Here is a 14,147-nt window from a genome sequence, read left to right as displayed (position 1 = left end):
ATTGATACACAATTCTTATACATATTAATACAATAAAATTATTAACAACAACCTACAACCTCCCTTAAAAAGTGGTAACAGCCATCCTGACCAAGATCCAAACCAAGATGATAACCATGAGTCCCAAGGACCATCATTCTTCTTGAGTTTTTTAAATCCATCCTCTAAAGTTTGTAAACTACGATAGATGATCAGAAAGACTCATACAACACATACCATCAAAATCTTCATAGCCATGTCCCTGCGCTAAAAGCAAAAATCTATTGCTGCTCTATTTTGTAGCGTAGCATGACGAACACTATCAACATCTAATAAAAAGTTAGAAGGTGCACTACTAGTTGCGTTATTTTGCTAAGCAAGCGTAACCCACACATTAGTCTTTGGTAAAAAGAGAGGGACAAAAGTTCCCCATGATCCTATAAACCCTATCTCTAATACAATAAAAACTATTAAACAAAACACCATTAAGTTCAGTTTCATCTTTTAGTCGTCTTCAGGCAGTGGCCGCGCAGATCTTCCTTCCTCAGGCGCAGGTCTTATCAACCGACTTGGTATCCACATAGGTCCTGAAGCAGAATCAACACACATATACCCACTTCCTACAAATATAACCATTGCAGGACCCTTCCATTTGCCAGATCTCATTAGCCTGCAGACCTCGAGGATTAACTCCTAGGCCAAGACCTTGCCCTTTGTTGTGAAAACTACAAATCGGACAGGCCTTGACTATAGCCTTGGCATCAGCATATGAGATTTTAAAGCCTTTGGCTAATCCTTTTGCATTTTGATGAAACGTTGCATGAGCTTCCTTAGCCTTCTGCATTGCTGATGCTGGTACTGCAAGTGAAACTAAACGATCTACTCTGTTATTACCTTCACCTAGGCCTACATCCCAGAGATGACTTCTAACATGCAATATTGAATACTCTGCTGTCCTTTGCTTGATTGCCTGACGTATTTGCAAAAACAGTTGATATAACCTCTTATTATTAACTTCTCTTATTTCTGCATCCTCAATTCTGCTGACAACTCCTACCACATACAATGAGTCTGATACTACATTAAGGGGTAGATGTATCCATTTCATCAAAGCCCAAGCTACAGCAAGTAATTCTAATGTCTGCAATGAATCACTGGCCTCTGCTTCTAATATTTGATGTTTCCAAGTCCCTTGATCTTTCAACGTAATAGCTGCTCGTCTAGATCGTTTGCCTGCATCAGTAAAACTGTCACAGCCTCAGGAAGTGGATTAACACTATATTTAGGTTTCTGAACCCAAGACTGATTTGTCATCCAAGAAAGAACCTTGTCCTTAAGAGGAGACACATTGATACTGGCACCTATTTCCAGCAATGCTGTTTGAAGTGCTTCAGACTTCTATAAATACCATTATAAATCAGCCTGTAACATGGGAACATAAATAGTACCAGGTGGTTTTCCCCAAATCTGTAATAACCTGTTCCGACCTTTACAGATCAACCCAGCCAAAACGGAAATATTTTGTACTATTGTTGTTTTTGGTTGTAAAGGTGGAAACAACCACTCCAGTACTATAGTCCTCCCATTTCCCCCCGCTGTTTTTAAAAGCTGAGTGATAGCCCCTATTATTGCTTGTGGACCACACAATATCGTTAGATCAAGAGGCACGTCCATCACCCGCCGATGTACACTCTTGGAGGAAATCAAGGATGCTATGGATTGCAAGGCTGTCTGTTGGGGTCAGCATCCAGAGGATGATGAAAGCACTGGGACCCAATATGGTCCAAAATCTGTTTAGATACAAGCATATCCTCCACCCGAGGTTATTAATGCACTGGTGGTAGTCAAAGAATTAAAATGACGTGTCATTGGGATTTCCTGGGAATCATTAGGAAGCTATAAAAATTTTAAATTTTAAAATGTAATACATATGTCTTTAGTTTTTGCAAAAGTATACTGTGTGGGGGAATGAAAAATACAGGGAACATGAGCGATACCCCACAATTGCAATAATGAATTAATTTTACCAGATAAATAGGATGGGCTATTTGTCTATTCCTGGGTAACCACTGTTTAACTATAACATTCTGGTGAGTTAACATATAAATCTACATAAACATATTCCCTAATTACATAACGTTAAGACATTGAAACATTCAGTCCCAAATGAAATGTTTCCTCCGGGGACAATCGTGCAGTCAGCTTCAGATCGACGCTTCTGATCTCAGTTAAACAAGCACTGTGGTCAGACTCAGTGGTCAGCTGATTGTCAGCTTCACCGGCACTGCTGTTTGTCCCATCCTTTGAGTCTTGTGCTGGGCCTAACCACGCTGGCATCAGGAAAAACCTGTAGGTGGGAAAAGATGAATCCCTTTCCTAGCCCTGAGTTTTCCCTAGGGTAAACCTCTGTATCAAAAAGGAAAAGAAATTTTTTGTTTGTTTGTTTGTTTGTGTCGCTTTTCATAGTCTTATAACCTTATCTTAAAACCTTTATAAGCACAAAAAACAAAACAACACTCTATAACATTCCTAAAATAAAGTCTTATGTCCTGTTAATATGAAAAAAGGTCCTAAAAACTTAAAAAATTATGTGAGAATTAAACCATCAATGTAATGTGCAAGAAAACAACAACAACAAAAAAAAAGATAATGCGCGCTTTTCAAAATGAAAACTTATTTACCATATATATAGAGCTCTTTTTGAAATTTGCCGGCAGACTCAAAAAAAAAAAAAAGGTTTGAACCAGAAAAAGGAAAAAAAAACCTTTTAACCTATAAACTCATAAAACCAGTAGCACTTACACAGTATTATGCTTGATTAGAAAAAATACTTTAACACAATAACTAAAAGCTTATAAGCAAACTTCATTTTCTATAATACTTAATATACCTTATTACCAAAGTACCAAATTTGTCATATGTATGCTCATTGTGAAAACACAACAATTGCAAACACTAAAATAATGAATTTCCCAAATGCCTTACAATCAGAAATAATGATAAAACCAATACATATATATCAAGTTTGCATAAAATGGTGAGATACCTTTCTTAAGAAAACTTAATACTGTTACTTTAAAATTAGAACACAGGTTTGTGCAGACCTGCAACAGCTGCAAAACAAGGGGGTGAGATAAGGAGGGAGGAGGGAAGGAGGTGGGCAAAGGCAGATGGGAAAGAAGCGGGGGGGGGTCAAACGGCAGTAGAGAAGACACTTTTTTTTTTTTTGTTTTGTTTTTTTTTGTCGTTGTTGGCATGCTGTTATCTTCAGAAATGTGCAGATTTTCAAGCTTTGAGGTGAAAGTTCTGACTGCATGAGCACTGCCTTCATCTCCGAAGTTGCTTTTTCACTAATTTCTTGATGAAAAGACTGTGACATTTCTTTAAAGAATCAAGTGCTGTGAATGCTACTGCTGATGCTGCTATAACAAAATCTCAGGGACTTTTTCACTTCATAAGGATTTTAAGTTGCTCATTAGGAAGAGGATTTTCTACTCCGCAGCACCCTTTTCTTCTGGCACTGACAGAGCAGCTGGGCAGCTAGGGGCGGGGGGTGCAGAGACTCCTGGTATGTCATCTACTGCTTCAGTTATCTCTCCCACACCCAGCTCAATTCCCTTTTCTTTTATTAGATTCTGTCCCATTATGTTCCTGGTGGCTCACCTTAATAGGTGTCAAAGTACAAGTCCGGGCTGAGGTGGATTCCTATGATGCAGGCTGGGGGCTTCTCCTGCGGGGCTGCACGCCTCGGGGGCGGGCTGCAGCGCAGTTCTCTCGGCTCAGGGGGACCCCCGGGTCCCTTGCCCGTGGCAGCGGCGGTGGGTCGGTGCTGCCCTACCCTTGGCTGGACTTCAGCCGCCGGAGGCTGGTGGCGAGGCCATGCCGGGGCCGTGACCTTGCAGCCATTGCTGCTTTTTGCTCTGCCTGATGTTGCACTAAAGCATTCCTTACAGCTCGCCATGGCTTTGCTAGTTTCTTTGCTGTTTTATCATCATCTATAATCCTTTCCCAAAGTTCAGTTCCAACTCTGCGCCACTCTTCAGCTTCAAACACTTCATTTGGATCTTTAAAATATCCTTTAGCAGTTGCGTATGTAAGCAATCCCGCAAGTTCCTTACTCAGATCTATGCCTGTTACCCGACGCTTTTCCAAAAAGCATTTAAATAAATCATACGCTGCCTGCCTATCCATACCTGTTACACCGTTGTGCGCTAAGCAGTCTCCCAGGCTTTGCAGCGTCTTCAGCTAGAACCTCCTTTAAGGCTTCTAAGGTGCGGAACACTCTCCTCGCTTCTGGGTGTTCTTTCACCTCCGGCGCTGCTGGACCAGGCTGGAATCCTTACGACTTGGACCGTGGCAGCAGATGCATTGCCAGTCTGCTCCTCCTTTATTAATCTCAGGGTCCCTGTTCGGGCGCCATTTGTCGCAAGACGGGGCTGCACACAGACCAATATGATCGGCAGAATCCGTTTATTGATTTCCAAGCTCACACTTATATATGCTTACAGTTAATTATGCCTATTAGTCAACTACTGATTGGCTTACAGATAGGTGTCAACCCCACCTCTTGTAGGTTAAACATTCCATTCGGCTTAATCACAACATCCTGTTTTTCTCAGGCCCGTTACTTTCCAGCTTTTCCCTCCTCTGCCCAAGGACACCGCAGCCCTGCAAGTTTGCAAGTCACAATGATTCAGCTAAACCCATCTTGTCCTAAGGCGCTGTATATCTTCTTCAGTAAAGTCCATCAGGCCTTCATGTCCTTTCTTTGCCAACCATTCCTCAACAACCTGACATCCGGAGGACATTCTTTAAATTGACAGCATCACAGAAGTTGCCAGTGCAGCCTTTGTAGAGCCCTCTGAATACTAAGCACAGTAGGACCAGTGCATTTTCCAAACTCAACAACATATTTCTATGTGATTAATATGTATTGTGAATTAAGAACAACCAACAGTGAGTTACTGAAGGCTTCATGTTCTCAGGCTGACACCCACACACAGGTTTCCCTCTGCACCAGCACCCTTTGAAAACAGACCACCAAGCCTGGGCTACACTCCTCTCTCAACACCCTCTGCCTTTGAAAGCCATCCATCCAGGCTTCTCCAGTGACCAAACCACTGTGGCGTTAAAAACGCCCCAGCAACACTGAAGGAGATGTGAGAGCACACTGCAGCCACTGGCACAGTCTGCCAGCATCTACCTAGGGTATGGTCCAACAGCTGCCCCTTCACTGAGTTAGAGGAAAGATGGTACTGGAGTGACATCACTTTTGGGGACCCCTTGGAGGAACAGAGTAGGTGAAAACAACTGGCAAAGGTGCAGGGACGTCCTGACTGTGGCCAAACTGGGCTAAACTGGGGATTAAGAAGCACTTCAGCTATAGGAGCAGGAGGGGAAAGGGGCCAGTGAAAGGTCACTGCTGGAAGAACTGCGTCCTGCAGGCAGCCACCATGTTTTAAGAAAGATAAAGGCCCACTAGGTAAGCCAAGAGCAGAGTTATAAACAGAGTAAGAGATCTAGAAAACATGATCTCAGAGATAGAAGAAAGAAGAAACATCACAACACCCATGGACTGAGGACTGTGGGTTGTCTCTGAAAGCATGCCAAATAGGTGCCAGAGTTTCCATGAGGAGCACTGGCAAAACCTTTGCAAAGAGTACTTCCTATTGAATTCACATACTTTCTGAGGAGTTACCAGTCGTGTTCTACTCTATACAACACACCCTATTCCTTAGATCTCCTAGGCAATGCAACATATTCAGAAAGTTACAAAAAGATCTTTGCTTTTCAACTGTTCATTGTTTTGATTCTGTATTATCTACCAACAATAAGTTCCACAGATACCTTATCATATGTTGTAAGAAAATCCTAAATCTCCTCACGGATTCCAAAGAAACAGTTTTCCATTTCAAAGAATTGGTCCTCTCCTTCATATTGTACAGGAGTATTGGTGATTCTAGACTCTTTATTTCTTTTCTTGATAATTTTGGGGAGATCTACGCTTTTTCTTCTACAAATTCTCTGCTTAAAGACTATAACTTTCCAGGTTTATCAAAATGAACATGTTTATCTCATGATTAACAACTAGTGCCTGTCTGACCTAGCAGAACCAAGCTAGATTCCAAAGGACCAGCACAGAAAGTGTCAGAGATTGCTTTTCCATACTCTTCCCTACAAGGACCTGGAACTCATATGTGGTGTCAGAGATGTTACTCCTTTGTATTGATTTATTTGGTTTTAATCATCTGTCTGTTCTTCCTGAAGATTGTGCCCTTAGTATCTTGCTCTCACTCATTACATTGTTCATATAACTATGCTAGTGTATTTATAAAGCAAAAAATAATTAAACTGCAAGAAAAAAATCAGTGACAGTGTTGCTTATCAGGCAGGTACAGGCACTACAAAGAATGCCAGCATTGAAACAACAGAGTGCCCAGTCACTGCAAGCACACCTGAGGCAGAGATGAGAGGTATCTATCTGTTTTGCACATTGTGGTAATGTTGGGGGGAATTTTCAACCCACCACACACATTCCTTGGCAGGATGTCCTTCTCTTGTCAGTGGTCATGAGGACACAGCTGCCCTCTAAGTCTGCTGCCTTTTAAGTAAGACTGGTTGGTTCAAACTGTCATCGCAGGAGATGAAAAGGCTTCATTTTCATCAGTGTGGCCATCTGGAGCATATGCCTTGGGAAGAGCTTGTCAGCCAACACCCCCAGACAAAACCAACGATGTACAAAGCCCACCTCCAGTTATCTGCAGAATGACAACTGAAAAAGGCATTAATAATGTCCCACAGACAGTGTGACAAAAGGATAATGATATGACAGTTGGCAGGGGAGAACTGAGACAGTAACTTGTATTTTGCTGCATGCATAAACTGAACAACAAACAATCCATGGAAACTGCTCCTCCAGCTGGGCCTAGACCAGTATCAGCAAAAGCTGTCTGTTCCAAGCCACACAGTTCCCAGATTCACCACTGTTAAAATGTTTAAAACTTGTATTTTTCATATTTTCCTTTCCACACTCTTATCAAGAGATGCTGTGGAGAGCTATGCCTTAAGAAAAGCCTTTTTGCTTTATTTTAGTGATTGTGTCACTACAGCATGTATTTTTCACTTATGATCATCACTCGGAGATTGACATTTGTCTCATGAGCACTTAAAAATATCCCTCACCACATGCAGTTGAGTTCTTTGATTCAAGACTTCATCCAAAGCTCTTTGGCACACTTCCAGCTGAAATCTCAGTAGCATCCTCAGTCTCCAACTTACCTTGAAATCTACTCTCACTCCAGAGGGAAAGGCATCAAGTTGCTGTGTCCTAAGGTCCATCAAGGCAACAAAACCCATACCCCAAACAGTCTATAGAAGAAACAAGCAGGAGGGTTGTGAGCTCTCTTGGCTGCATGTCTCCAGCCCCGAGGCTCCCTACTGCCACCCACACAAAGCATGTGGCCCAGGCTCCAAAACACATCGTTTACATCAGGCCACTGTTTCAGTACCTGGAGAATTACAGCCCACTGTTCAACTCAGCAGCCACTTCTGGGAGAACAAAACATGAAACCTGTTCCATCATCAGGCCTCCAGAAAAAAATTTCAAGCTTAAGGCAGTAAGATGGATGGATATACCACAGACAATAAAATCAAGTACAGTACATAGAGCTGTAACCCTTCTACAATAAAACTGAGCAAATTTAGTGAAGAATGTGTTTTGTATGTCATAAAAGCTTTAACCATTCTTCACTTCCCAGTAAATAAAAAATGGGAAAAAAAAGAACATTTGGCAGACACACTTCAAGAGCATTTTTAAAATCAGTTACTTCAAAAGTATATTTGAAAGTGGCTTTTAGACCTGCCACTCAAACTATCCCTTTGTATAACATGGTCCCTACCTGGCTATCTGCGGCAGTTTAGGCTGGGTGCCTCCTGTTACTGCCACGTAAGCTACACCTTTGGTGTCCTGAGTGTCCAACCCAGTAAGGTGTACACAGGAAATGGTGTATTTCTACCCATATAAATCCATCTGCAAAGTCATTCTCTTCCTCTTTCTTCCCTCTCTGCTCCTGTGGGAGATGCTCTCTTATCGGGTAACGGTGGGGGAGTATCCTCAAGGCCTCTCAGGCCTGTCTAGGACTAATGCCAGAGAGGTGGGGGGGGGGGGGGGTAAGTCCCAGACCTGGTCAGCCTGAGACTTGCCTAGCAGTGGGAGGGGGGAATTGGGTATACCCTCAGGTGGGAGAAGGGAAGAGTTGGGAGGCCTTTGGGTGTTATTTAAGGGACTCTGTACGCTTTGGGATATCTTTACCATTATGCTTGTAGTTTTTATAGTCTCACCAATTGCTTTTTTTCCATTTAAACTTTCCATCACTCTCCAATCCGTTTGTGTGAGTGTCATTCTTTTGTCCCTCTCGGGGCAAGAGACGATATGTCTGGCCTCAAACCAGCACACTATCTAATACTAATTCAAGCTGGTATTACTCTTTTTCTTGCTAGAATGGCTCTACTTTTCCTTTGGGATTCTCTCCAATGCATCTTTCAAGGTCATTGATATTACTAGCTTGATTCCATTTGAAGTAAGGTTCATCTGGAGAATTTTATTTCTGGTGTATTGTTCTCTTTGACATGACTCAGTCATATCGGCCAGAGGCACTGCCAAAACAAATTGTAACTCAAGGACTTGTATTCCCATGCAGAACCGAGTCAGAACTCTGACTCCAGCTATTTCCAGCAGTCACAGGATGAGACCATAACTGGACTAGGTAGCACTATTAGTAAAATCAGTGTTACAGATTTTAAGCTTTTGATTACAAAGAAATGGTTAATCTATAGTATTTGAGTGAGTTTCAACTGTATAATTGAGTCCATCATCAGTTAAGTTTGCAGATGACACCAAGCTAGGAGCAGGTGTTGATCTGTTGGAGGGTAGAAAGGCCCTGCAGAGGGACCTGGACAGGCTCGATGGGTGGGCAGAGGCCAAGGGGATGAGATTTAACAGGGCTAAGTGCAAGGTTCTACACTTCGGCCACAACAACCCCAAGCAGCGCTACAGGCTGGGGACAGAGTGGCTGGAGAGCAGCCAGGCAGAAAGGGACCTGGGGGCATTGGTTGACAGTAGGCTGAACATGAGCCAGCAGTGTGCCCAGGCGGCCAGGAGAGCCAATGGCATCCTGGCCTGTATAAGGAATAGTGTGGCCAGCAGGACAAGGGAGGTTATTCTTCCCCTGTACTCAGCACTGATCAGGCCACACCTTGAGTACTGTGTTCAGTTCTGGGCTCCGCAATTCAAGAGAGATGTTGAGGTACTGGAACGTGTCCAGAGAAGGGCAACGAAGCTGGTGAGGGGCCTGAAATACAAACCCTATGAGGAGAGGCTGAGGGAGCTGGGGTTGTTTAGCCTGGAGAAGAGGAGGCTCAGGGGTGACTTCACTGCTGTCTACAACTACCTGAAGGGAGGTTGTAGCCAGGTAGGGGTTGGTCTCTTCTCCCAGGCAACTAGCAGCAGAACAAGAGGACACAGTCTCAAATTGTGCCAGGGGAGGTATAGGCTGGATATTATGAGGAAGTTCTTCACAGAGAGAGTGATTGCCCATTGGAATGGGCTGCCCAGGGAGGTGGTGGGGTCACCATCACTGGAGACGTTCAAGAGGAGACTGGATGAGGCACTTAGTGCCATGGTCTAGTTGATTGATTGGGGCTGGGTGATTGGTTGGACTGGATGATCTTGGAGGTCTCTTCATTTCTGGGCTTAAAAATGGAAGGGCATAAGGAGGTATGAGACCTCTGTAGTACTCCAAGTTTGACCCAAATCTTCCTGGCTTCAGGGCCTTTATCACACCTGTCACTGAAAATTTGGTTTCAAAGAATGGGTACTCATTGATACAGCAGAAAAACAAGTTTATAGGAAAGCTAACTTATTTTTATTATACTTTTCATACACCAAAGAATAGCATGAAGTCATTGATTCCAAACAATTTCTTCATGCCCATCCCTTGAGTCCCTCATCCTCAGGATGAAGGGAATATTAGTGCTTCTCCCTCTAAAAGCACCCAAGGTTTCCCAGTGCTGACATTGCACCACCCCACAGGACTCCTGGCTGTCTCAGAGGGTGGCTTCTATTTTACTCCAATCCTTCCTAATGGGAAAAAGCCTCACATTCCTTGGCTTCAGTGGATGTTCAATTGCATAAATAGCACAAATATCAACTTAAAACATCTTGACCTCTGTTTTTGCGATAATCCAGAGCCTAAGGGTACTTTAAGCGGTGCAGTATGAATTTAGTCTGACTGCAATCACAGACATGACAAAAACCCAGGACAAGGTTAACTGAGCTTCTTTTTCTCTAGAAAATCCTTATATAGGCTGTTCTCTAGCCCTAGTCAGAAGTTCAGTGATGAGAAGGAAACCTCCATGAGAAAAACAGAATGTGAATCTACACCAAGCAACTCATGCCAGGGCAAGACATTGTCTGGAACGAAATCACAGAATCATAAAATCATAGAATGCATTGGGTTGGAAGACACCTTTAAATGTTGCCTAGTCCAAAGTAAGCAGCAATATCCCCAACTAGATCAGGTTGCTCATAGTCCTATAAAGCCTGACCTTGAATGTCTCCAGGGATGGGACTTCCACCATCTCCCACACATGTTCCAGTGTTCCACCACCATCATAGGAAAGAGCTTCTTCCTAACGTCCAATCTAAGTTTACCCTTCAGAGGATCACAGGAAGGGACCTCTGGAGATCATCAAGTCCAATTCCCCTGCCAGAGCAGGACCATAGAATATAGCACAAGTCACACAGGTAACGCATCCAGACAAGTCTTGAACATCTCCAGAGAAGGAGACTCCACAACCTCTCTAGGCAGCCTGTTCCAGTGTTCTATGACCCTTACAGTAAAGAAGCTCTTCCTCATGTTGAGGTGGAACTTCCTGTGCTGTAGTTTACATCCATTGCCCCTTGTTCTATCACAAAGCACAAGTGAGAAGAGGCTGTCCCTTCCTTCCTGACACCCATACCCTTCTCTAGTTCAAAAACATAGTCCCTTGTCCTATCACCTCAGGCCCTTATAAATAGTCACTAGCGTTTCTGTAGGCCCCTTTTGGGTACTGGAAGGCTGCTATAAGGTCTACCCAGAGTCTTCTCCTTTCCAGGCTGAACAATGCCAACTCTCTCAGCCTGTCTTCATAGGAGAGGTGCTCCAGCCCTCTGATCATTTTTGTGGCCCTATGCACCCCTTCAAAGCTTGTGTCTTTCCATACTGTCTTCATGATTACAGTCTCCACATTATTTTCACCTCCAGTTTGTTCTTGTTTTGACATTCCTTATTTATTTAAGCTAATGATGAAGCTGGTACTTCTCCACTGCCAGCTGACACTCATACAGATATAGCTAAATGGGAAGGGTAACACAACTGCACAGGATCACAAGCCTACAGATGCCCATCTTTTCAGAACTGAAATCAGCATGGAAAAAAAGATGCAGCTCTGCCCAGTCCGAATATGGGACCTGGGTCTGAAGTCACTGCACTGCAGTCTACTCAGATTTATTCTCACCTTCATATGGGTAGAATGCAGATGAACCAAGTCTATTCCCCTCTAGGTAGGCCTCAAAGAATGCCCACAGGTGAGGTAGTTAAAAAAGAGGGAGTATTGTTTCTAGGCTGTCATGCGTCCCCTCCACCACTGCTCCCCTCTCTGCATCCCTGAGGTCTGACCTAGCTTTGAAGTGGGTTGGCAGTGGACACAAGTCAGAGCCAGAGCATGTGCTCCTGTGAGCTAACCTCTCTCCTGCTTCCTCCAGGTATGGTCATATATTTCCAGGGAGGAAAATACACCTACCAAAATTGCCCTGCTCATTAGGAGGCTAACTAAACCGTGACACCATATTTATACTGTGCACCTGGATTACTTCTTATGAACCTAAATCTTCATTGCTCTGCTTTCATGTTAGTTCAATGTCATTAAAACTGATGGCATGTTACAGAGGTAGTCAATGAGGCCCTTGTCATTAAAGTCTAAAGAAAATACTGTGCATAAGTATCCTGATAGGAGACACTGCCTAGGCTTATGGAAAGTCACAGCAGGCAGAACAGTTCTCTTCCTGCACCAGCTTTCACTTCAAACTCATCAGGTAGTGGTTACCCACATCCTTGAAGCATAAAGCTTTATATGACTAGGTGATATTATTCACTTTATATGTGAATTGTATTTTAAAAGAAATACTCCTATTCAAACATCTAATTTTGTTCCAAACCTCACTCAGCTCCTGGCTGCTGGGACATATTATGGCAGTTCCTCAAAGCAGGAGATAAATGTTAACCTTCTCTATATTGGTTTGGGGTGTTGGGTTGTGGGGGCAGAACTGACAGTTCTCAGCCACTTACACTATTGCACCCCCACTCTAAAGAGTCTCTGAAAAACTAGCAAATGGATTATATGAGCAAATGGATTATATTAGTCATTTGTGAAAGCAGCAACAAGCATTAACTGACTGGCCTGAAGAACCAGGGAACTACAGGCCAGTCAGTCTCAACTCTGTGCCTGGTAAGATCATGGAGCAGATCCTCCTGGAGGCACTACTGAGACACAAGAATAGTGAAGAGGTGATTTGGTACAGTCAGCATGGCTTCAGCAAGGGCAAGTCCTGCCTGACAAACCTGGTGGCCTTCTATGAACAGATCACAACATTAATAGATGAGGGGAGAGCAACTGATGTCATTTACCTGGACCTGAGCAAAACCTTTGACACTGTCCCACACCACATCCTGGTATCCAAACTGGTGACACATGGTTTTGATGGGTGGACCATGAGATGGATAAAGAACTGGCTTGATGGCCTCACCCAAAGAGTGGCTGTCAATGGCTCCATGTCCCAGTGGAAGCCAGTGATAAGTGGAGTCCCTCAGGGATCAGTCCTGGGACCAGTCTTGTTTAACATCTTTGTTGGTGACATGGACAGTGGCATTGAGTGCACCCTCAGCAAGTTTGCTGATGACATCAAGCTGTGTGGTGCAGCAGACAGGCTGGAGGGAAGGGATGGCATCCAGAGGGACCTTGACAGGCTGGAGAGGTGGGCACAAGCCAACCTCATGAGGTTCAACAGGACCAAGTGCAAGGTCCTGCATCCGGGTTGAGGCAATCCCAAGCACAAATACAGGCTGGGCAGTGAGTGGCTGGAAAGCAGCCCTGAGGAGAGGGACTTGGGAGTGCAGGTGGACGAGAAGCTCAATGTAAGCCAGCAATGTGCACTTGCAGCCCAGAAAGCCAACCAGATCCTGGGCTGCATCAAGAGAAGTGTGGCCAGCAGGTCAAGGGAGGTGATTCTCCCCCTCTACTCTGCGCTGGTGAGACCCCATCTGGAGTACTATGTCCAGTTCTGGAGCCCCTATTACAAGAGGGATATGGACATACTGGAACGTGTCCAGAGAAGGGCCACCAGGATGATCAGAGGGCTGGAGCACCTCTCCTATGAGGACAGACTGAAAGAGTTGGGGCTGTTCAGTCTGGAGAAGAGAAGGCTCCGAGGTGACCTTATTGTGGCTTTCCAGTATCTGAAGGGGGCCTACAAGAAAGCTGGGGAGGGACTTTTTAGGATATCAGGTAGTGATAGGACTAGGGGGAATGGAATAAAGCTGGAAGTGGGGAGATTCAGACTGGACGTGAGGAAGAAGTTCTTCACCATGAGAGTGGTGAGAGCCTGGAATGGGTTGTCCAGGGAGGTGGTTGAGGCCCCATCCCTGGAGGTGTTTAAGGCCAGGCTGGATGAGGCTCTGGCCAGCCTGATCTAGTGTGAGGTGTCCCTGCCCACGGCAGGGGCATTGGAACTAGATGATCCTTGTGGTCCCTTCCAACTCTGACTGATTCTATGATTCTATGATTAACCATGGCACAACTAGCGAAAAATTCATAGCTTCAAACTCCTCTTTAGATACCTATGATTCTGAAAATCCAAGAAAACTGTTTTTTTCACACATACACAGAATCACAGAATGTTAATGGTTGGAAGGGACCTCAAAAGATCATCTAGTCCAACCGCCCTGCCAGAGCAGGATCACCTATACCAGGTCACACAGGAATGCATCCAGGCTGAGTTCGAATATCCCCAGAGAGGGAGACTCCATAACCCCCCTGGACAGCCTGTTCCAATGTTCTGTCACCCTCACAGT

Source organism: Indicator indicator, chromosome 2 (genome assembly GCF_027791375.1).
Source record: "Indicator indicator isolate 239-I01 chromosome 2, UM_Iind_1.1, whole genome shotgun sequence".
Taxonomy (NCBI): domain Eukaryota; kingdom Metazoa; phylum Chordata; class Aves; order Piciformes; family Indicatoridae; genus Indicator; species Indicator indicator.
This window is presented reverse-complemented; position numbering follows the sequence as displayed.